At 48.0% G+C, this 21,086-nt stretch overlaps 1 protein-coding gene across 3 annotated transcripts in view; it reads left to right on the forward strand.

The window, feature by feature from the left end:
* The window catches only part of LOC132657141 (basic salivary proline-rich protein 3-like), a 443,202-nt gene that overhangs the window by 319,540 nt on the left and 102,576 nt on the right, over positions 1–21,086 (forward strand). Inside the window, exon 14 of one of the 3 annotated variants that reach the window (XR_009598997.1) lies at positions 6,285–8,701. The exons of the other annotated variants lie outside the window; for them this stretch is intronic. The gene's annotated coding sequence lies outside the window, so the exon portion shown is untranslated. Of the gene's footprint in view, positions 1–6,284; positions 8,702–21,086 lie in introns of those variants that run through there. 3 annotated transcript variants of the gene reach the window in all.

Below are 21,086 nucleotides of genomic sequence, written 5' to 3' on the forward strand. Positions count from 1 at the left end.
GTCAAGTGAGATGACATATTTGCATTTTTTTTTCTGAGTCTATTTAAAATTAGCCTTTTTAAGAAATCCTGCTGCTTCAAAATATGCTCTCCCCTGCTCCCTTAAGTGCATGGATTTTCCTCCCTGAGTCATGCAAGGGGGTAAAGAAACCAAGCTTTGAGAAGGCCCTTGTTTAACGTAACCTTGTCTGCAGTGTGGACATGATAACATCTGAGAGTACCCAGCACTCCAGCCACATGAAGTGTTCATTGGGAGGCCAGGAAGTACTGAGAGAATGGTGTTGAGTCCATTGGAATAGACCTGGGACATGAAAGCTCTCCATGGTCATAAGGACCAGTTTTCCAGGGCTAACATGTTGGACTGGCTGAAAGGGGATTCAGGTTTTTTCCATATGATGCATATGGGACCCTAACAGTGTATGGAGAAACCTGAACAGACTTTTTGGCCAAGCCAGTGATAGCTGGATTGTACGTCTCCTTCCCTCTCAGTCTCCTGGTGTATTTCCTCAGTTGATAATGAGCAGCCTTGTACTGTTGGGTTTTGCTGGTGGCTCAGCTGGTAAAGAATCTGCCCGCAATGCGGAAGACCTGGGTTCAATCCCTGGGTTGGGAAGATTCCCCTGGAGAAGGGAGAGGTTACTCATGCCATTATTCTGGCCTGGAGAATTCCATGAGCTGTATAGTCCACGGGGTTGCAAAGAGTCAGACATGACTGAGCGACTTTCACTTTCAGCCCTATGCTGAAAGCCTGGCAGAGTTGACAGGGTGATTCCCATCTATTTAAGCCAAAGGTCGTGCCCAGGATTCCTGAGTAAGCACATGTGTTCTCACATGGGACGGTTGGATGGCATCACCCACTCAATGGACGTGAGTTTGAGCAAGCTCTGGGAGTGAGTGAAGGACAGGGAGGCCTGGCATGCTGCACTCCATGAGGTCGCAAAGAGTTGGGTATGACCTAGCAACCAAACAACAACAGCAGCAAGGCTTTTTAAAATGTCTTTCCAATATCTCAGGTTTCCTTCAGTTCAGTCCAGTTCAGTCTCTCAGTCGTGTCTGACTCTTGGCGACCCCGTGAACTGTAGCACACCAGCCTCCCTGTCCATCACCAACTCCTGGAGTCTGCTGAAACCCATGTCCATCGAGTCGGTGGTGCCATCCAACCTTTCTCATCCTCTGTCGCCCCCTTCTCCTCCTGCCCTCAATCTTTCCCAGCACCAGGGTCTTTTCAAAGGAGTCAGCTCTTCCCATCAGGTGGCCAAAGTATTGGAGTTTCAGCCTCAGCATCAGTCCTTCCAATGAACACCCAGGACTGATCTCCTTTAGGATGGACTGGTTGGATCTCCTTGCAGTCCAAGGGACCCTCAAGAGTCTTCTCCAACACCACAGTTCAAAAGCGTCAATTCTTCTGCACTCAGCTTATAGTCCAACTCTCACATCCATACATGACCACTGGAAAAACCACAGCCTTGACTAGATGGACCTTTGTTGGCAAAGTGATGTCTCTGCTTTTTCATATGCTGTCTAGGTTGTCATAAATTTTCCTTACTTTATGCCTAGCTCCAGGCACATGAGGTCCAGAAAATATCTCTCGTCTAATTGCCAAACAGCAGGCAAAGAACCTTCCTGATCTTCCTTAACTGGCGAAAAAAGAGATGGCAAGCCAAGTATCTTGCCTGCTTTTCTCATTCTGGCAGTTATGAGTGAATATGATCATCCCCAGAGGGGGAAGAGAGAACAGAAATAAAGGGACCCAGGAGAAGCAGATGAACTCTGGACATGGTGGAGTTCTGACCCAGGAAAGTCCTGGTCCTCTGGAAGTCTCTACCTCCCTGTGACCACACCACGGGACATGGCCTCACACATGGAGCATCATCTTATTCTCCTCCTCTCTCTTCAGTTCATCACAAGTGCATGGCTTTTGGACCTGTTCGGCTTTTGGACCTGGTCACCTCCATTCATAATCTGCTCTCTCTTTATTTTTTTATTTTTATTTTTTTTAAATTTTTAAATTTTAATATCTTTAATTCTTACATGCGTTCCCAAACATGAACCCCCCTCCCACCTCCCTCCCCATAACATCTCTCTGGGTCTCTCTGGGTCATCCCCATAATCTGCTCTCTCTTTAAAACAAACAATCTATTCAGCTGTGGTGAGGCTTAGTTGCGGCATGTGGGATCTAGTCCCTTGACCAGGGGTTGAACCTGGGCCTGCTGCATCGGGAGGGCAGAGTCTTACCCACTGGACCACCCCCCATAAGAAGTCCCCATAAACTGACGGTTTTCTTTATAAAACCAGGAGTCCATGTCTCTACAGTGGTTGGAAGACCAAAGAGAATCATCTCAAGTGGTTGTAGGCATCTGGCCACCTCCCATGGGCTACGTGTGTAAAAGGAAGCACACAGCAGAACTTAGGGACAGACCACAGTCAGTTCTGGGCAGCACACGCGAGGTTTGATCTCAGCAATTAACTGTAAGAATCTGACGGTACACAGCGGGTGTGATGGACAGTGTGTCTGCCTGTGTCTGTTGTCCCTGGCTGTCGGGGGCCGTTGCTGGGGAATCTTGACCACACGCCCCAGGGCGTGTGAGTCTCCTCGGACCTGGCGTTTGCTGAAGTGAAGCTACGTCTGTGGGTCAGTGTTTATTAGTTATGGGAAACCTCACTTTTCCCAGAAGTGAGCCCCCGCCCAGCTGTGAGTAAGCATACAGCTTAGCTTCTGCCGGTCAGGGGGACACAACTGCAGAGACTGAACGGGCAGCTGAGTGGTAAAGCATACATGGGAGGCAAGACACATCTTTCCACTTGCCAAGCCCTCCTAGTCCGGGAACACTCTGGAAGCAGGTTACACGGTTAGGGCTCCTAACTTTCAGGGTGCAGGGGGCTTTCCCGGTGGCTCAGTCGATAAGGAACCCACCTGCAATGCAAGAGACTCGAGTTCGATCCTCGGGTCGGGGAGATCTCCTGCAAAAGGAAATGGCAACCCACTCCAGTATCCTTGTCCTGGAAAATTCCATGAACAGAGGAGCCTAGCGTGCTGCAGTCCACGCGGTTGCAGAGTCAGACACAATTTAGTGACCAAACCACCTACCACCACGATTAGCGCACACGCAAAAAAATCACACAAATGACGATGATTTAATATGCATCCATAGGACGAGTCTACAAATTGGTGTCATATAAATATTGATTAAACAGAGGTAACAGCAAAAAAAAGAAAAATAGTGAGCAAGCTGAAAAACAATTGGAATTCAGTCACATCACAACGGTATAAACTGGGATTCTGAAAATCATTTCCGTTATCCAGGAGTAACTCACAAAGGATTCCGAACACAGATGAAAGAATTTTTCATGTTGCTGCCGACCCTCCTTTCTTTAGGTTAAACACCACGTGGTTAAACTCACATGAAGCTAGGTCTCACTGAAGACTTTCCGCCCCCAGTTGTATAGTATTATTTCTTTAATAGTGCTGCTGCCGCTGCTAAGTCACTTCAGTTGTGTTCAACTCTGTGTGACCCCAGAGACGGCAGCCCACCAGGCTCCCCTGTCCCTGGGATTCTCCAGGCAAGAACTCTGGAGTGGGTTGCCATTTCCTTCTCCAATGCAGGAAAGTGAAAAGTGAAAGTGAAGTCGCTCAGTCGTGTCCGACTCTTCGTGACCCCGTGGACTGTAGCCTACCAGGCTCCTCCGTCCATGGGATTTTCCAGGCAAGAGTACTGGAGTGGGGTGCCATTGCCTTCTCCATTAATAGTGCTATGGAGATGTATTTATATACTTTATTATATATTACACACCTCTTCAAAGTGTTGCATAGAGCAGCAGTCTCCAACCTTTTTGGCATGAGGGACCCCACGGATGGGGAGTGAAACAGTGCTTCAGGCGCTAAGGAGAGCGATGTGGCTGCTGCTGCTGCTAAGTCGCTTCAGTCCTGTCCAACTCTGTGTGACCCTGTGGACTGCAGCCTACCAGGCTCCTCCATCCACAGGATTCTCCAGGCAAGAATACTGCAGTGGGTAGCCTATCCCTTCTCCAGGGGATCTTCCAGAGCCAGGAATTGAACCGGGGTCTCCTGCATTGTGGAGAAGGCAATGGCAACCCACTCCAGTACTCTTGCCTGGAAAATCCCATGGGGTCGTGTAGAGCCAGGCACGACTGAGTGACTTCACTTTCACTTTTCACTTTCCTGCATTGGAGAAGGAAATGGCAACCCACTCCAGTGTTCTTGCCTGGAGAATCCCAGGGTCAGGGGAGTCTGGTGGGCTGCCATCTATGGGGTCGCACAGAGTCGGACATGACTGAGGCGACTTAGCAGCCGCAGCAGCAGCTCCTGCATTGCACGCAGATTCTTTACCAGCTGAGCTATCAGGGAAACCCTGCCTGTTCCAAAAAAACCTATTGGATAGTAGTTTGTATCTAACCTATATGGTGTAAAGTAACACAGTTTATGTTTGAACTATGTGTGTGTGTGGGTCAGAGTCGGTAATACAGTTTATGTATATTTGTATTCCCTCTCACACAAAACACACATTCTGACTCAGACACAGACACACATGCATAGTTGAGACATAAACTGTGTTACTTTATACCGTACAGGTTAGATGCAAACTATAACAGATTTTTATTTCAATTTTCTTTGGAGAATAGTTGATTTACACTGTTGCATTCCTTTCTGCTGGTCAGCGGCATGAATCAAATGTACTTATACATAGATCCCCTCTTTTTTTAGATTTTTTTCCCATGTAGGTCATTATATAGTATTGACTAGTTGGAGAAGACTCTTGAGGGTCCCTTGGACTGCAAGGAGATCCAACCAGTCCGTTCTGAAGGAGATCAGCCCCGGGATTTCTTTGGAAGGAATGATGCTAAAGCTGAAACTCCAGTACTTTGGCCTCCTCATGCGAAGAGTTGACTCATTGAAAAAGACTCTGATGCTGGGAGGGATTGGGGGCAGGAGGAGAAGGGGATGACAGAGGATGAGATGGCTGGATGGCATCACGGACTCGATGGACATGAGTCTGAGTGAACTCCGGGAGTTGGTGATGGACAAGGAGGCCTGGCGTGCTGCAATTTATGGGGTCGCAGAGAGTCGGACACAACTGAGCGACCGAACTGAACTGAACTGATAGAGTTATCTGTGCTAAACAGTAGGTCCTGTTACTTATATGTTTTGCATATAGAAATGTGTCTAATTGTGTCTCAATGTGTCCAATCCCGGTCTAATTTATCCCTTCCCCCTCTCTTACCCTCTGGTAACTATAAGTTGTTCTTTTTTTTTTTTTTTCCACATCTGCGATTCTGTTTCCATTTTGTCACTTCATTTGTATCTTTTTTTTTTTTAGATTCCACATGTGCAAGATGTCATATGATATATCTGTCTGTCTCTGACTGACTTCTACCCGATGACAGTCTCGAGGTCCATCCATGTTGCTGCGTATGGCATGACTTCATTCATTTCTTATGGTTAATAATGTGCCGTTGTCTATACACAGCACGTCTTCCTCACCTGTTCCTCTGCTGACGGACATTTAGGGTGCTTCTACATCTTGGGGGTTGTGAGCTGTGCCTCTATGAACACTGAGGTGCATGTATCTTTTCAGATCATGGTTTTCTCCAGGTATATCCCAGCAGTGACATTGCTAGATCATAGGGTAGGTCTGTTTTCAGTTTTGTAAGGAACCTCTGTACTGTTCTTCACAATGACTGTATCAGTTTACATTCCCACCGACAGTGTGAGAGGGTTGCCTTTTCTCCACACCCGCCTCCAGCATTTATTGTTTGTAGGTTTTCATTGATGATGGCCATTCTCGCCAGTCTGAAGTGACACCTCATTGTAGTTTTGACTTGCGTTTCTTTAATAACTAGTGGTGTGAAGCATCGTTTCATGCGCTCTTTTTAGCCATCTATACGTCTTCTTTGGATAATGTCTATTCAGATCTTCTACCCTTTTGATTGGCTTGTTTGTGTGTGTTTTGTTTTTTTTTAATTGAGCCACATGAGCTCTTTGTATACTTTGGAGATAGTGAAAATTGCTCGGTCGTGTCCGACTCTTTGCAACCCCGTGGACTGTAGTCCATGGAAATCTCCAGGCCAGAATACTGCAGTGGGTAGCCTTTCTCTTCTCTAGTTTTGGAGATTAGTCCCTTGACGTTTGCTTCATTTGCAAATATTTTCTCTCATTCTGAAGATTGTCTTTGCATTTTGTGTTAATGGTTTCCTTTGGTGTGCAAAAGCTTTTGAGTTTAATTAGATCCCATTTGCTTATTTTCATTTTTGTTTTCATTACTTTAGGAGGTGGATCAAAAAAGATCTTGTCGCCACTTATATCCAAAAATTTTACAGTTTCTATCAAAACACAAAAGACCACAAGTCAGCAAATTAATCTTGAGAAAGAAAAAATGGATCTGGCCGAATCAGACTCTCTTACTTCAGAGCCACAGCCAGCAAGACGGTATAGTCCTGGCACAAAAACAGAAAGACAAACCCATGGAACATGAAAGAAAGCCCAGAGATAAACCCATACACCTGTGGTCACCTAATCTATGACAAAAGAGGCAAGAACATACAGTGGAGAAAAGACAGTCTCTTCAGTAAGTGCTGGGAAACCTGGACAGCTACACGTCAAAGAATGAAGTTAGAACGCTCCCTAACACCATTCACAAAAATAAACTCATAATGCATTAAAGACCTAAATGCAAGGCCACATGCAGTAGAACTCTTGCGTTAGTCGCTCCAGTTGTGTCTGACTCTTTGCAACCCCATGGACTGTAGCCCACCAAGTTCCTCCATCCATGGAATTTTGCAGGCAAGAACACTGCAGTAGGTTGCCATTCCCCTCTCCACAGACTCTTCCTGACTCAGGGGTCGATCCCAGGTCTCACGCACTGCAGGCAGACTCTTCACCATCTTAGAGGAAAGCACAGGCAGGACACTGTCATAAATTGCAGCAAGATCTTTTTTGATCCCACAGTTGAGATATAAGCTTTGGAATTGAGCATGCCTACAAATGTCTTCAGTGTCGTCATTTGAGTTCATTGAACACCTTATCAACTCGTATAGTTCTCTGGGTGTCCTTTCATGCATCCAGGGCAAACATCATCTCTCTTTCTGTGCGTAGATGCTGGGGACTCAGGTACTGGCATGTGATTTGTGAGAAGTGACATCTTGGAACAAAGGCCACCTCCACCCAGAGCCACACTCTTGGACAAACTGGGCTTGGACCCACAAAACAGTGTTGTTCTGATCACAAGGGAGGGAGGCCTGTTTCCCCATCATCCCTCCCAGGTCCCATGCTGCAGGTCACACTGACCTCTCCCCACACACGCACGGTCTGAACCCTGGGGGACCACCACGGCGCTCAGTTGCAATCGTGACCGTAGTGGCTTATCTGTATTCCCTTGAATCAGAATACGTATGGTAAAGACGTCTCTGCACAAAGCAGTTGCAGCAAGGCCCAAAAAGGAATTGTCGGCTTTGACCAGAAAGAGACTGACTGTAGTTGTGTTGATGGATTGGGGGCCGCCACAGAGCGGGAAGCAGGAGCTCTCCAGCCCGGGGCCTGACACTGGTACCCACAGGCCGTGTGCTCTGGGATGAACTGGTCCTCCACTGGGCAGCCCAGGTCTTCTGGGTCAGATGCAGATGTATGAAGCTCTGTATCACAAGGCTGCCATGAGGCTGAAATGAAACAGTCAGGGCCTGGTGTCTGGCACGACGGAGGCCCCATTTGTGCACCCACCAACCTGCCAAACTCATTATTATCCTGAGTATTATTAATACTAGCCAGCGCCAGTATTGTTAGCTGTCTCCTCATTTCGTGAGTTCTTCAGGTGAGCCTTCAAAGACGAGAAAGTCGTACAGACTATCACACACAGATATTAATTAACCACAACCTATAAGTTTACCTCCACTTGTAAATGAGTGGATTAATTAACCACAGACACACCTTGTGAATAAGTTTACCACTCCTTGCAAACAAGTCAGTTAATTAACCATGGGCTATACAGTCCATGGGATTCTCTAGGCCAGAATACTAGAGTGGGTAGCCTTTCCCTTCTCCAGGGAATCTGCCCAACCCAGGGATTGAACCCAGGTCTCCCACATTGCAGGCAGATTCTTTACCAGCTGAGCCACCAGGGAAGCCCAAGAATACTGGAGTGGGTAGCCGATCCCTTCTCCAGGGGATCTTCCTGACCCAGGAATCGAACCAGGGTCTCCTGCTTTGCAGGTGGATTCTTTACCAGCTGAGCTACTAGGGAAGCGAATCAATGATAATTAGAAAATAGTGTTTTTAGTAGGAAATGGCTAGGTTTTTTTAAAAATACAAAATGAGTTTCAACTATGAAATATAGATATAGAAGTGACACTGGGTATCACTGACAATATTGTATGACAGCAGAGGCTTCTCTTTTTTTTAAAGCATGTTGAATCCTCATAAGCTTCCCTGCACGTCGGAAGCACCCAGAGTGTTAATGGAGGAGAGCTGGGTGCACCCCTAGAATTCCTTATTCTCTCAGTCTGTGTAGGGCACAATCAATTCTATTTGCAAAAGTTCCCCAAGTGGTACTGATACTATTGCTGCAGGAACTGCTTTTAGAGAACCATTTAATATCAAGAAACATTTTTACTTTTGTTTTCGTGATATCCCTCTTTGTGGATGCTGAAGACTAATTTCAATGAAATAAAAAATATCATTGTTGCTGTTTAAACTGTAGTGTGTGCATTAATTCTGTTGTCTGCATCTCCTAAACTGTGCAAGGAAAAGGATTAAAAGGTCAAAATGAGTTTGTGAAGATGAGAAAAATAACTGGTACCCACAAACATAGGGTGGCTAGTTAAGGGCACCCAGTCCCACCATGGGCATCTGTCTGGAGGGAACACGTTATTTTGACAGCCTGGTGGGCTGCCGTCTATGGGGTCGCACAGAGTCAGACATGACTGAAGTGACTTAACAGCAGCAGCAGCACCCCGAGGGCTCCAGCTGTGAGGAAATCCCTAGATTGTAAACTTTCTGTCTCGTGCAGAAATGGATGAAAATGTCTGTGTCAATGGCCATCTGTCTCGGCAGACACATTAGCAGTAGTGAGATAACTAAGCCCACTTCCTTTCAGAGTGATGTATCTGCCTCCATCGAGGGGAAGGGAAAAATCCCAGTTCCCTATGGAAATGTCGGTTGCCCCTTATTAAAGAGACAGCTTGAAAATTTCCCCAGTCTTAGCCAGACCCAGGGACCGTTAAAGACATCTCCCCCATGTTAAGGGCACTTCTCTTGTGCTGTGAGAGTGTTTACTCTGGAGGCAGGCTGGTACTCTGCCCCAAGAGGTGGAAAATGGCCACCTGATTTGCTAACTACAGTTTAGGGGTCTGAACTTGGCATGTTCAGCTAATGCAAGGGGCTTGAGGCGGCAGCGGGGGGACACCCCATTTTCATAGTGCCACATATAGCCTGGGGCCACATTGCAACAAACTGTTAGGAAACCACTTTAACTCAATGGACATGAGTTTGAGGAAACCTGGGGAGTCGGTGATGGACAGGGAGGCCTGGAGTGCTGCAGTCCATGGGGTCGCAAAGAGGCGGACATGACTGAGCGACTGAACTGACTGACCTTAGCTTAAACTACCCCTGGTGACCTGATTTGGTTTTTGTTTTTCTTCTGGTATTCTGGTGGACTCTGCTCATTTAAGCTGTCTTAGTTCTGCTTGGTTAAACCGCTGTAACTGGATTCCTGTAGTGAACAATGTCCATCCTAAAGGAGATCAGTCCTGAGTGTTCATTGGAAGGACTGATTATGAAGCTGAAACTCCAATACTTCGGCCACCTGATGCAAAGAACTGACTCACTGGAAAAGACCCTGATGCTGGGAAAGATTGAAGGCAGGAGGAGAAGGGGACGATGGAGGATGAGATGGTTGGATGGCATCACTGACTTGATGGGCATGAGTTTGGGTAAACTCTGGGAGTTGGTGATGGACAGGGAAGCCTGGCATGCTGCAGTCCATGGGGTCACAAAGAGTCGGACACAACTGAGCAACTGAACTGAACTGAACTGAACTGGGTCTCAGTTCCTCCTCCATGAAAGATTTTGATGCAACTCACGTGTCAATCTCTGTCTGTCTCTCTCCCCTCTTCCCACCCTCCCCTTTTTATCCTGACCACAACCTTTACTTTTGGTTTAAATATGTAAACTGACTTCCCTGGTGGCTCAGATGGTAAAGTGTCTGCCTACAGTGTGGGGGACCTGGGTCCAACCCCTGGATCGGGAAGATCTCCTGGAGAAGGCAATGGCAACCCACTCCAGTACTCTTGCCTGGAAAGTCCCATGTACTGAGGAGCCTGCTAGGCTACAGCGCATGGGGTCTCAAAGAGTTGGACACCACTGAGCGACTTCACTCACTCACTAAATGTTTAAAAATTATCTTACATTCCTTTTTGTACTTGCATTTAACACAATGGTACATGTCTGGAGGAAAAAAAAAGTCTCCAGTTAACTTATTAAAAAGCTCATAAAATTGTTAGCCCAGGAGGAAAAATCGTATCTGAAATATATTAAAGATCTAAATGAAACCAGAAGACATTGTGACGCAGACACTGTGGAAAAGGTCCAAAGGTAGAATTGAACAGTAACGATGCTTTGCTCTCTAGGTCTGTCTCTCCTGTATTCTGACGGTGTTCTGTTTTGAGATTCTTTGCACTTAAAACATTTTGATTATCCTCGTTTCCCTTTCTTCCTATGTAGCTGTTCCTTCTGGCTTCCCTGGAGGCTCAGATGGTAAAGAATCTACTTGCAATGCAGGAGACCTGGGTTTGATCCCTGGGTTGGGAAGATCCCCCTGGAGAAGGAAGTGGCAACCCATTCCAGTAGTCTTGCCTGGAGAATCCCCATGGACAGAGGAGCCTGGCGGGCTATAGTCCATGGGGTTGCAAAGAGTCAGACACGACTGAGCGACTAACACTTTCTGCTTTAATAGCTGAAGCATCATACCAAGTTACAATTACATCCTGATGTCTTTAACCACACCATTAATCGGTTATTCCAAGAACAGGTAAGTTCTGATGTTCAGCTGTTAAAACCAGCATAAGCAGTGGGAAGGCCAGAGTACACTCAGGTGAGAAATTCTGCAAAATAAATTTAAAGAAGTGAAATAGTGTCTTTCAAATGTAATGTGTTTCAAATGTCGAACACTTTCGAATTTCTGATTTCGATTAACATCGCCTATTAGAAGAAAGAGAATTTCCACTTGAACCTTAGGACTCTGGTCTTTATTACAAATGCTAGAAATCCTGTGTTGTGTGCGTGTGTGTGCACGCTCAGTCACGTCAGTTGTGTCCGAGTCTTTGTGACCCTGAAGCCCGAATATTGTGTGTAAGTTTCCGTGAAAAAAAAAATCACAATCCATATATTTGTGGATGTTCAAGTAATGCTTTTGAATGGCGGTGTTGGAGAAGACTCTTGAGAGGCCCTTGGACTGTAAGGAGATCCAACCAGTCCATCCTAAAGGAAATCAGTCCTGAATATTCATTGGAAGGACTGATGCTGAAGCTGAAACTCTAATCCTTCGGCCACCTGATGCGAAAAACTGACTCATTTGAAAAGATCCTGATGCTGGGGAAGATCGAAGGCGGGAGGAGAAGGGGATGACAGAGGATGAGATGGTTGGATGGCATCACCGACTGGATGGACATGAGTTTGAGCAAGCTCTGGGAGTTGGTAACGGACAGGGAAGCCCGGTGTGCTGCAGTCCATGGGGTCGCAGAGTCAGACATGACTGAGCAACTGAACAGAACTGAAGTAATCCCCACTATACACCTGAGGAGAAGGCAGGTTGTATTTGAAGGACTTTGAGCAGAAAATCACAAATCAGGGGTGACTTTCAACAGGATGGCCCCCCTGCAGGGGTGGGGGATAGATTCCTTAGTACCTAAGCATTGCATTTTTTCCCCCAGTACTTTTTAACAGTCTTTTCTTTTAAAAATGTATTTATTTTTGGCTGCACTGGGTCTTCATGGCCTTAGCATGAGCTCTCCTCCAGGTTTGGGAAGCCAGGGCTACTGGAGACGAGCAGCGCAGGGCCTTCTCCAAGCGGCGGCTCCTCTTGCTGCGGAGCACTGGCTCTAGGCCCCCAGGTTCCATATCTGGAGCACACAGGCTGCATAGTTGTGGCGTAGTTGTGGGCTTTGAGCTGCTCCGGGGCACAGTGGGATCTTCCTGGATCAGGGATGGAACTGCAAGATTGTTGCTGAACCACGAAGAGATGCTGGGATTCTTGGCCTCTGGAGGAGAAGAATTCAATCTGGGGCCAGAGATGAGGTTTGATCGCTCAGATCTTTTGTGTCATAAGGTTTTATTAAAGTTTAATGGAGATGGAGAGAGCTTCTGACATAGGCATTAGAAGGGGGCAGAAAGAGTACCCCCCTGCTAGTTTTTAGCTGGATGTTATATAGTTATTAGCAGTCTGTTAATGAAAGAAAGAAATGTCTTAAAACTCAGAGAATGGCACCAGACCCCTCATCCATAGGATATATTTTGGGATAATCTTGGCACCAGCGAGTCATCCCCGGGCCATGAAAAGATTGACTTGAATCTTGTGTAGCGGCAGGTTACCATACAAATAGTTTCATTTACATAGATTAGGGGAACGAGGTCTGAGTATTACACTGGTTTGTCAAGTCGGTTCTGAATCATTAGGCAGAACCAACCTGAAGACAGAGTCTGGGGTAAATGCATAGTACATAAACATAGCTTAAGACAAACATCTCCATATGAAAAATGCATTGGTTAACTCAAGGTTTGACAAAAGTTAACTTCAGGTGGAACCAGGTGTCATTATGGCAACACAATATTTTAAGAGAAACCTCTTTTTAAATTGGTATGCTGCTGCCACTGCTGCTAAGTCGCTTCAGTCATGTCCAACTCTGTGTGGCCCCAGAGATGGCAGCCCACCAGGCTCCCCTGTCCCTGGGACTCTCCAGGCAAGAACACTGGAGTGAGTTGCCATTTCCTTCTCCAATGCAGGAAAGTGAAAAGTGAAAGGGAAGTCGCTCAGTCGTGTCCAACTCTTCGAGACCCCATGGACTGCAGCCTACCAGGCTCCTCCATCCATGGGATTTTCCAGGCAAGAGTACTGGAGTGGGGTGCTATTGCCTTCTCCTTTAAATTGGTATAGAGAAGGGGGGAAAAAATCACTAGTTTGTTTTCTCCTGCCACTTAAAAACTGTCTGACACCTGCAGCCTATTTCCTCCGTTTGGAGACCCCTGGCCTTCCTGCCTGTTACCCTCTCAGAACCCACGTCCCCTAGCACTGGCAGGCAAGATGCTTATCCCCCGAGCCACCAGGGGAATCCTCAGCACTGCTGTTGATAATGGCACCAGTTGACTTGCTCAATGACATCAGCGGTGTCAGAAACCACAGTCAACAAGAGACGGGGTCATGGAATGAACGGTGTTGGTCGGGAAAGCCGGAGCGTGGTCCCTGCCCTGCAGGCAGTAGGGGAGCGGGTCAGCCCTCAGCCCGGGGCCATGATGTCGGGCTGCAAGTGCATCTTAGAAGCAAGAGCCCTTCTTGTAGCTCCTCAGTGCATGTACAAATCAGTAAATGCTAGACTTTCAGCTGCTGAAAGCATACACATCTCTGAGAGTCTATAGCGCTCCTTGGTTTCCTAAGAGCAAGAAGCCGGGCTTCCCCCGCTGCTACAAGAGGCTGCCTGACCACTTCTGCACCTGCTCACGTACACATGTGCGCGTGTCTCGCCACCGTGCACAAGAAGCTACAAGAAGACAGCATCATTCACGGCTGTCTCTGCTGTGCCTCGTCCCACGTTGGTGGGGAAGCTCCAACACAGAGGCTGAAGGTTCTCGTCCCTCCACTGGGGGCCGGAAGCCAGCAGATGCTCAAGTGATGGTCAGTCAGGCTCATGGTCAGAAGGGGAAAGGGTCTAAGTTAACCCAAGGCAGGTGGTTCTCCTGCAGGTCCCGGAATCTTAGACAGACGTCGCCGGTCAGTGAGCAAGCTGCCGTGTGAGACAGAGAGGGATGCTGACTGCCTTCGTGCCCCTTGACTCTTTCTCTCTGTCTCTCTCCACATGGACAGATTCTGAGACATCTAATTTTATGACTTTAGAAAAAAACCCTTGCACCCGCAACTTCCTGCCCACCTCGTACTCTGACTATGCTGTGTAAAAATGTCTCCCACTCTCTCTATTTAAAATGTACTCCTCAGTCCAGAAACAGCATCACTCTACTTTGGCTTAGGAGGAAATTTTTCTTTTAAGATAAAACCCACATCTCTGGGATTTGGTCTCCCACCTGTAAGGAAAAACTTTAAAGCACACTTACATATTTTAATACATTTTGACATACATGTGATTTACATGTATTGATGTAGTGAAAAAAAATTGAAAAAGAAGTGTTGTATTCATTTTCAGAATATGCCCATCAGGAAACAGAAAGCTTAGTCCATTAAAAAATAGAATATTAGAGAGGATGATAATTTTCCCTAAAATAAGTCAGTCCAAAAAAAAAAAAGTCCTTTGAATGTTGCTTTTGTTTCTTGCACTGAAAATTGCTGAGTCTAGTTTAAGATAAAGTGCTTCATGTGTTTGTAACTAACATAAGAAATGTTCATAGGAATAGTTAAAATGAGTGAGGCTCTTTCCTCAAGCAAGCAAAAGAAATGTAAAGATTTTCATAGTTGGACACTGAAGGGCAGGAAAATACGATCGTGCTGTTCCAAGCACCGAGACTCATCTCGTAGCAATCCGTCTTTATCACGGTCCAGGCCACTCACCGAAACAGACTAGAGAAGTCTGAATCCAGGCTGCCTAGTCAGCAGCTGATTATGTGATTCAGAGCAATAATCCTCTTTATAAGGAACGCAGAACGCTATTCTGTAAAGCAATTAGTCTGTCTGTCTTAAAATTAAAATAGAACCCCTGAGGGATTCTCCTGAGAAATGTCTATTTTGAGTGGTCTACGCATTGTCAATTAAAGCAGCTTTCTGCGTCTGTGATCCATGCTGCTGTTACCCCTTTAAAACAGGAGCCTGTTAAGAAGACAGATGGTGTAGCCACCGCGATCGTTAGGCTCACTGTCCCGACTCGTGTTTCTGCAAAGTTATGTGCACAGTTTAAAAGGCACCTTGAGCCGTGGTGGATGTTGGAAACTCTTTGTTTTTCAGACTCACAGCTTGTGCCTGTGTGCGTTTAGTCACTCATGTTTCCGAGTCTTTGCAACCCCCATGGACGGTAGCCTGCCAGGCTCCTCTGTCCTTGGGATTCTCTAGGCAGGAATGCTGGAGTGGGTTGCCATGCCCTCCTCCAGGGGATGGATCTTCCTGACTCCGCGCCGCTTGCATAGGCAGGTGGGTTCTTTACCGCCGAGCCACCAGGGAAGCCCCAGAGTCACAGCAGTGTATCTCGAATCCTCCCCTTTATTAGCTGGTCTGATCTTATATGTGCTGATCATCTGATTGTAAATGGGTACTGAGAATAGAACTGACTCTGTATAAAACCAAGGTTCTCAGTTGGGAGTCACTTAGCACCCCTCCCTGGGGGCTGTGTATGCTGCTAAGTCGCTTCAGTCGTGTCCGACTCTGTGCGACCCCATAGACGGCAGCCCACCAGGCTCCCCCGTCCCTGGGATTCTCCAGGCAAGAACACTGGAGTGGGTTGCCATTTCCTTCTCCAATGCATGAAAGTGAAAAGTGGAAGTGAAGTCGCTCAGTCGTGTCCGACTCTTCGCGGCCCCATGGACTGCAGCCCACCAGGCTCCTCCACCCATGGGATTTTCCAGGCAAGAGTACCGCAGTGGGTTGCCACTGCCTTCTCCAGGGGGCTGTGTATAGAGACATTTTTTCTTGACAAGGGAGGGGGTGCCTCTGGCGTCCAGTGGATAGTGGTCAGCAATGCTGTTAAATGTCCTTCCTACAGTTCCAACCCGGCTGCAGTGAATGATCTAGACCCCAGTTGACCGTAGTGCTGAGGATGAGAAAACCCTGGGCTCCAGGAAGGCTGGGTTTTTTTTCTTCACCTTCTGAAGCTTTGGGTTTTGTTGACAAGGCGCCACTCTAGCTGGGACAGGATCACTCTGCTTTTCCAGGAGAGAGCCCCGTGTGAGTCCAGACCTACCTGCTCTGAATCTTCATCGTAGCGAGGAATACTTGCCCTCAGTTCCCCTCTGGACGTGGTGTCTGGTGTCATGCCAGCTTGGCACCACGAATCTGTGCCCGGAGCCACCCGAGCGGAGTGCCCCTGTTCCTGGCGCCACGTCCCAAGACCTGTGTGCAGTAGCTGTGGGTTCACTCAGTTCTTTTGCTGTCAAGCCCTGGCCATTTCTAAAGCCATTCCAAAGGATGGGAAACTAGTTAGGTGCATAGGAATGCGCTTGGATCTAGTATTACTGTGTGATTCTTATAGGAAGGGACGTTGCTACCAGCAACACAAGCTTTCTTGGCAGCCCTGATTTGACGACTTTTGCTTTCTTAATGACGCTGATTGCCAGTCCCTTGGGGTTTCCCTGTTGGCTCAGAGGTAGAGAACCCACCTATAAGACAGGTGACACAGGAGATGTGGGTTCGATCCCTGGGTCGGGAAGATCCCCCTGGAGAAGGAAATGGCAACCCACTCCAGCATTCTCGCCTGGAGAATCCCACGGACAGAGGAGCCTGGCGGACCCCATAGTCCATGGGGTCACAAAGAGTCCGACACAACTGAGCAATTAAACAACTACAAGAAGCAGTCACCAAGTGACCAGCACGTGGTCCTGGGTCTTAGAGCCTGGGGATTGCAGCTGGACCAGTAAGCAGACGGCCTCTGCAGGTGGTTTGCGGTAAACTGAAGCCTTTCTGTGGGAAGTGTCCTAGTGAGCCGAGTTTTGGAGGAGTCAGCTAGGCGGGAGAAAGCAATGGAGGGACAGAATCAGGAGGAGGGCTTTCAGGCTGAAGGAACACTCCATCCACAGCTTCAAAGGGGATGCAGAGAGGGAGTTTTTTGTAAATAGATCACTGGCTATACCATGAGGCATTAGGAAAGGGCCTCACACACTGCGCTCTGGAATTTATTGTAACAATGTTGAAAGCTGTTGGAAATGTGAAGGTTATTTGCAAGGCATAATGACATAGTGAAAGTCGCTCAGTCCTGTGGACTCTTTGCAACCCCATGGACTATACAGTCCATGAAATTCTCCAGGCCGAATACGGGAGTGGGTAGCCGTTCCCTTCTCCAGGGGAATTTTCCCGACCCCAAGGATTGAACCCAGGTCTCCTGCATTGCAGGCAGATTCTTTACCAGCTGAGCCACCAGGGAAGCTCAGGAAAACTGGAGTGGGTAGCCTATCCCTTCTCCGGGGGATCTTCCCGACCCAGGAATCGAACCCAGGTCTCCTGCACTGCAGGCGGATTCTTTACTCCCCACCAGGGAAGCCCTTGCAAGGCATAGGTGGTGCATTTGTGCTCTGTTGCTCAGTGGTTTTTGACCCCAAGGGCCATAGCCCGCCAGGCTCCTCTGTCCAAGGGATTTCCCAGGCAAGGGCACTGGAGTGGACGTATCATCCTTTCCTCCTTTAGGGGGATCGTCCCAGCCCAAAGATCGAACCCAAGTCTCCTATGTCAGCAGGCAGATTCTTTACCATCTGAGCTTCCTGGAAAGCCCAAGACACAGGCAGATTGAAACCTTCACGTGATCCTTGTGGGCACAGCTGGACAAATGAACGTCTGTGGGGAGTCAGGGAGGGAGCTGGGCACCCTCGCGGGAGGAGAGAAGCAGAAGCTTCAGGGAGACAGGAAGACCCTGCTGTGTTAATGAAGAAAAACAGGAGGGGCTGGGTGCTGGGGTCAATGCGGGGAGAGAGGCCCCGAGGTCCTGCTTCGGAAGTGGAGGTGATGGAAGTACTGTTCACTGAGGACTGGAGCCTCAGGGGAGCTCAGACACGCTAGCAGAGAAGGTGGGTCAGCGTGGCGGAATGTCGAACCTCCCCTCCAGGGCTCCAGGCATCCCCGAGTGGAGTTATGAAAGAGGATTGAACAGTCTGATGCTCAGGAGGAAGGTCTGAAAGGCTGGGAAGACACTTGTGAAAAGGCTTCGTTACACAGTGTAAGACACACAGACACATACGGTCGTTACAGGGGGTGGGGAGTGTCTGCAAAGCTGGAGCTGAGCCAGGGGTGACTTTACTCCTGGGGAACACGTGGTGATGTCCCGGGACATCTCTTTTCTTCATTATTGTTTTTACGTATTTATTTTCGTGGCCGTGCCGTGTGTTCTTTGTGGGACGAGGGATCTCTCGTTACGCTGCGCAGGCTCCGTATTTGTGTGGTACGTGGACTTTGTCCCTCCGCAGCATGTGCTGTCTTAGTTCCTTGGCAGGGATCGAACCCAGGTCCCTTGAATCACGGGGATTCCTAAGCCCTGGACCATCAGCAACGTCCCACATGCCGTCTATTCACACATGTACGTGGAATCTAGAACAATAGTATGGATGAACCCGTATGCACGGCAGGAAGAGACACACAGACGTGGAGAATGGACTCGTGGGCGCCGCAGGGGGAAGGGGAGGGCGAGATGGATTAAGGAGGAGCATTGATCTGTGCGCATGACAGTAGACAGCTAGTGGGAAGCTTCTGTAGAGCGCATGGAGCTCTGTGTTGACCTTGGCAGGTGGGAGGGAGGCTCAAGGAGAAGGGAGGTTCAAGAGGGAGGAGACATGTGTACACATATGGCTGATTCACGTTGTCCTGCAGCAGGAACCAAGGCAACATTCTAAAGCCATTATCCTCCAGTAAATTTAAAAAAAAAAAAAAAGGCATGGTTAGAAATTCGAGACTCAGCTTTGCTGCTTTCTGTAACTGGTTTGCTGTCTGGCTCCATTCCTTACTTCTTATTTCGCTTAGTTTTTCATTACGTGTTTATCTAGGGCTTCCGTGATAGCTCAGCTGGTAAAGAATCCGCCTACAATGCATGAGCCCCCGGTTCGATCCCTGGGTTGGGAAAATCCCCCAGAGAAGGGAAAGGCTACCCACTGCAGTATTCTGGCCTGGAGAATTCCATGGACTGTATCGTCCATGGGGTCGCAAAGAGGAGGACGGGACTCTGCCACTTCACTTTCACTTCGCTTTGGATATTTCTGGCTGTGTGGCCCTTAGTTGCGGCACTCAGGACCTTCCTTGCAGCGAGTGCGATGGTTCGTTGCAGGGCACAGGCGTCTCAGGCTCAGTGATTGCATCCCACCGGCTCAGTTTCTCCGCAGCGTGTGGGATCACAGCTCTCTGACCAGAGACTGAACCGTGCATGGGCTGCATTGCAAGGTGGAGTCTCAACCACTGGACCTCCAGGGAAGCTCCCCCCTGCCCCTGCTCCTTCTTTCCATTAGTCAGCTTACAGCATCTCTTCTGTACTGGGCAAAGGAACAAAAGCAGGGGTCAGCAGAGTTTGGCTGATGTCACGTGTTGACCACCTGGCGGCGCAGAGAGAGAGGTGAACAGAGGGTTCAAGGACAAGGGGAGCCGTGGGTAGTCACGGTGGGGTGTTTGCATCTCGTCTCAGGAAAGTGGTTCTGCCTCTGTTGACCTTGCAGACACGTGAAGAGACTCCCGTGAGATGATGTGTTCGTCAGGATCCCCGCCGATGCTGAAGCTTCCTAGGAAGGTGGTTAGCCACTGGGAGTCCCGGACGTGGTGGGGGGTGCTTCCAGCCGGCCCCCGCCCCAGCAGGGCATGTCCCGGGGCCTCCTCCATTGCTCTCTCGAGCGATCGTCCTGATCTCTCATCTCTGACTGCCCGCCCCGTAACGTCCACCTCCATGTCTGAGCCACTCAGACACTCTCCAGGGCCTGCCTGTTGGCTAATCCTCAGGGGTACTAGCTAAACCTGGGAGCATCCAACCTGCGCTTGGGGTATTAAGAATCAGGTAGACACATATCATGGAGGATCTGGATTTAGGCTTTCAGGCTTTAGGCTGGACAAGCCAGTCGTCTAAAGGGTGCGTTTATAGAGGACTTTCAGGAATCAGATAGCACAGACACTTTCTGAATCACTGACCTCTCTGCCCACCTTAACTCCTGGAGACCTTGGGTCTCAGGTCTTCAACCTCTGATACTATGCTCTCTGAACAGAGTCACTTCTTTCTGTATATGACGCTCCCTCACGGCCTTACAAGGCAGACATTTGTGCCTGAGAGGAATAAGAAAAAAAAAAAATACTAGAGAGATGAGCTCACACACAAGAAGAAAAACAAGGTGGTCTTGGAGTTACCTATAAATGGCTTGGTCTCCAGCATGATACTTTGTCGTTGAATGATTGTATCCAGTGACCCAGCAGAGAGTCAGCGACTCCCGTTTTCCCTGACAGCTGACGTATTTCTTACGGTTGGAACATTAATAACAATTACAGATGTGTTCCATGAGCTGTTCTTTCACCGTGTACATATTTTCTGTGTAGCAAACACATGACACTATCTTGTTGGCACACTGGGATGACATATTGTCGGTGATGTCATGCTCTGGAAGTTGAATCCACATGCAACATAGAAAGTTATTGTATATTCATGGGCAGAGGGGGGAGGTTTTTTTTTTTAACAGTTTTTCCCTATTACTCTATTCATGACTGTTAGTAGTGTTCTAATTTGTCCTAAGGTTGTGTCAGCTGCTTATTTTAGTTTGTATTTTAGCTCTCAACTATGATCTGAGCCTTTCCTGTCTGTGGGGTTGGTCTGCACAGATGTCGGATTCACTCCACTGGAGACGGTCATCTTTCTGCTCCCTGCGCTTTCTGGGGGAGGGAGCAATTAAACTGCCCTGAGGTCCAGTTGAAGGAAAACTTGCTTCTGACAGTTCGTGGAAAGTGGGATAGACTCACAAAGTCCATGCAGGTTGGCTGTTGCTGACCTGAGGCGCTGGGCCCTGCAGCTCCTGACAGCAAGAGTATGGCAGCCTTCTCCCCACCTCTTCTGGAAAGACAATGCAAAAGTGTATGTTTCTGTTTTCTTTTTTTGGAGTTACTGATTTTTTTTTTTTTTTTTAGGCAAATCCTGAGCATGTACATTGACTCTCGTGTCGAAAGACCAAATTCTATAAAATTTTTCCTGGCCATTGAGAGGTGAGCCTTT

Source organism: Ovis aries, chromosome Y (assembly GCF_016772045.2).
Source record: "Ovis aries strain OAR_USU_Benz2616 breed Rambouillet chromosome Y, ARS-UI_Ramb_v3.0, whole genome shotgun sequence".
NCBI classification, from domain to species: Eukaryota; Metazoa; Chordata; class Mammalia; order Artiodactyla; family Bovidae; genus Ovis; species Ovis aries.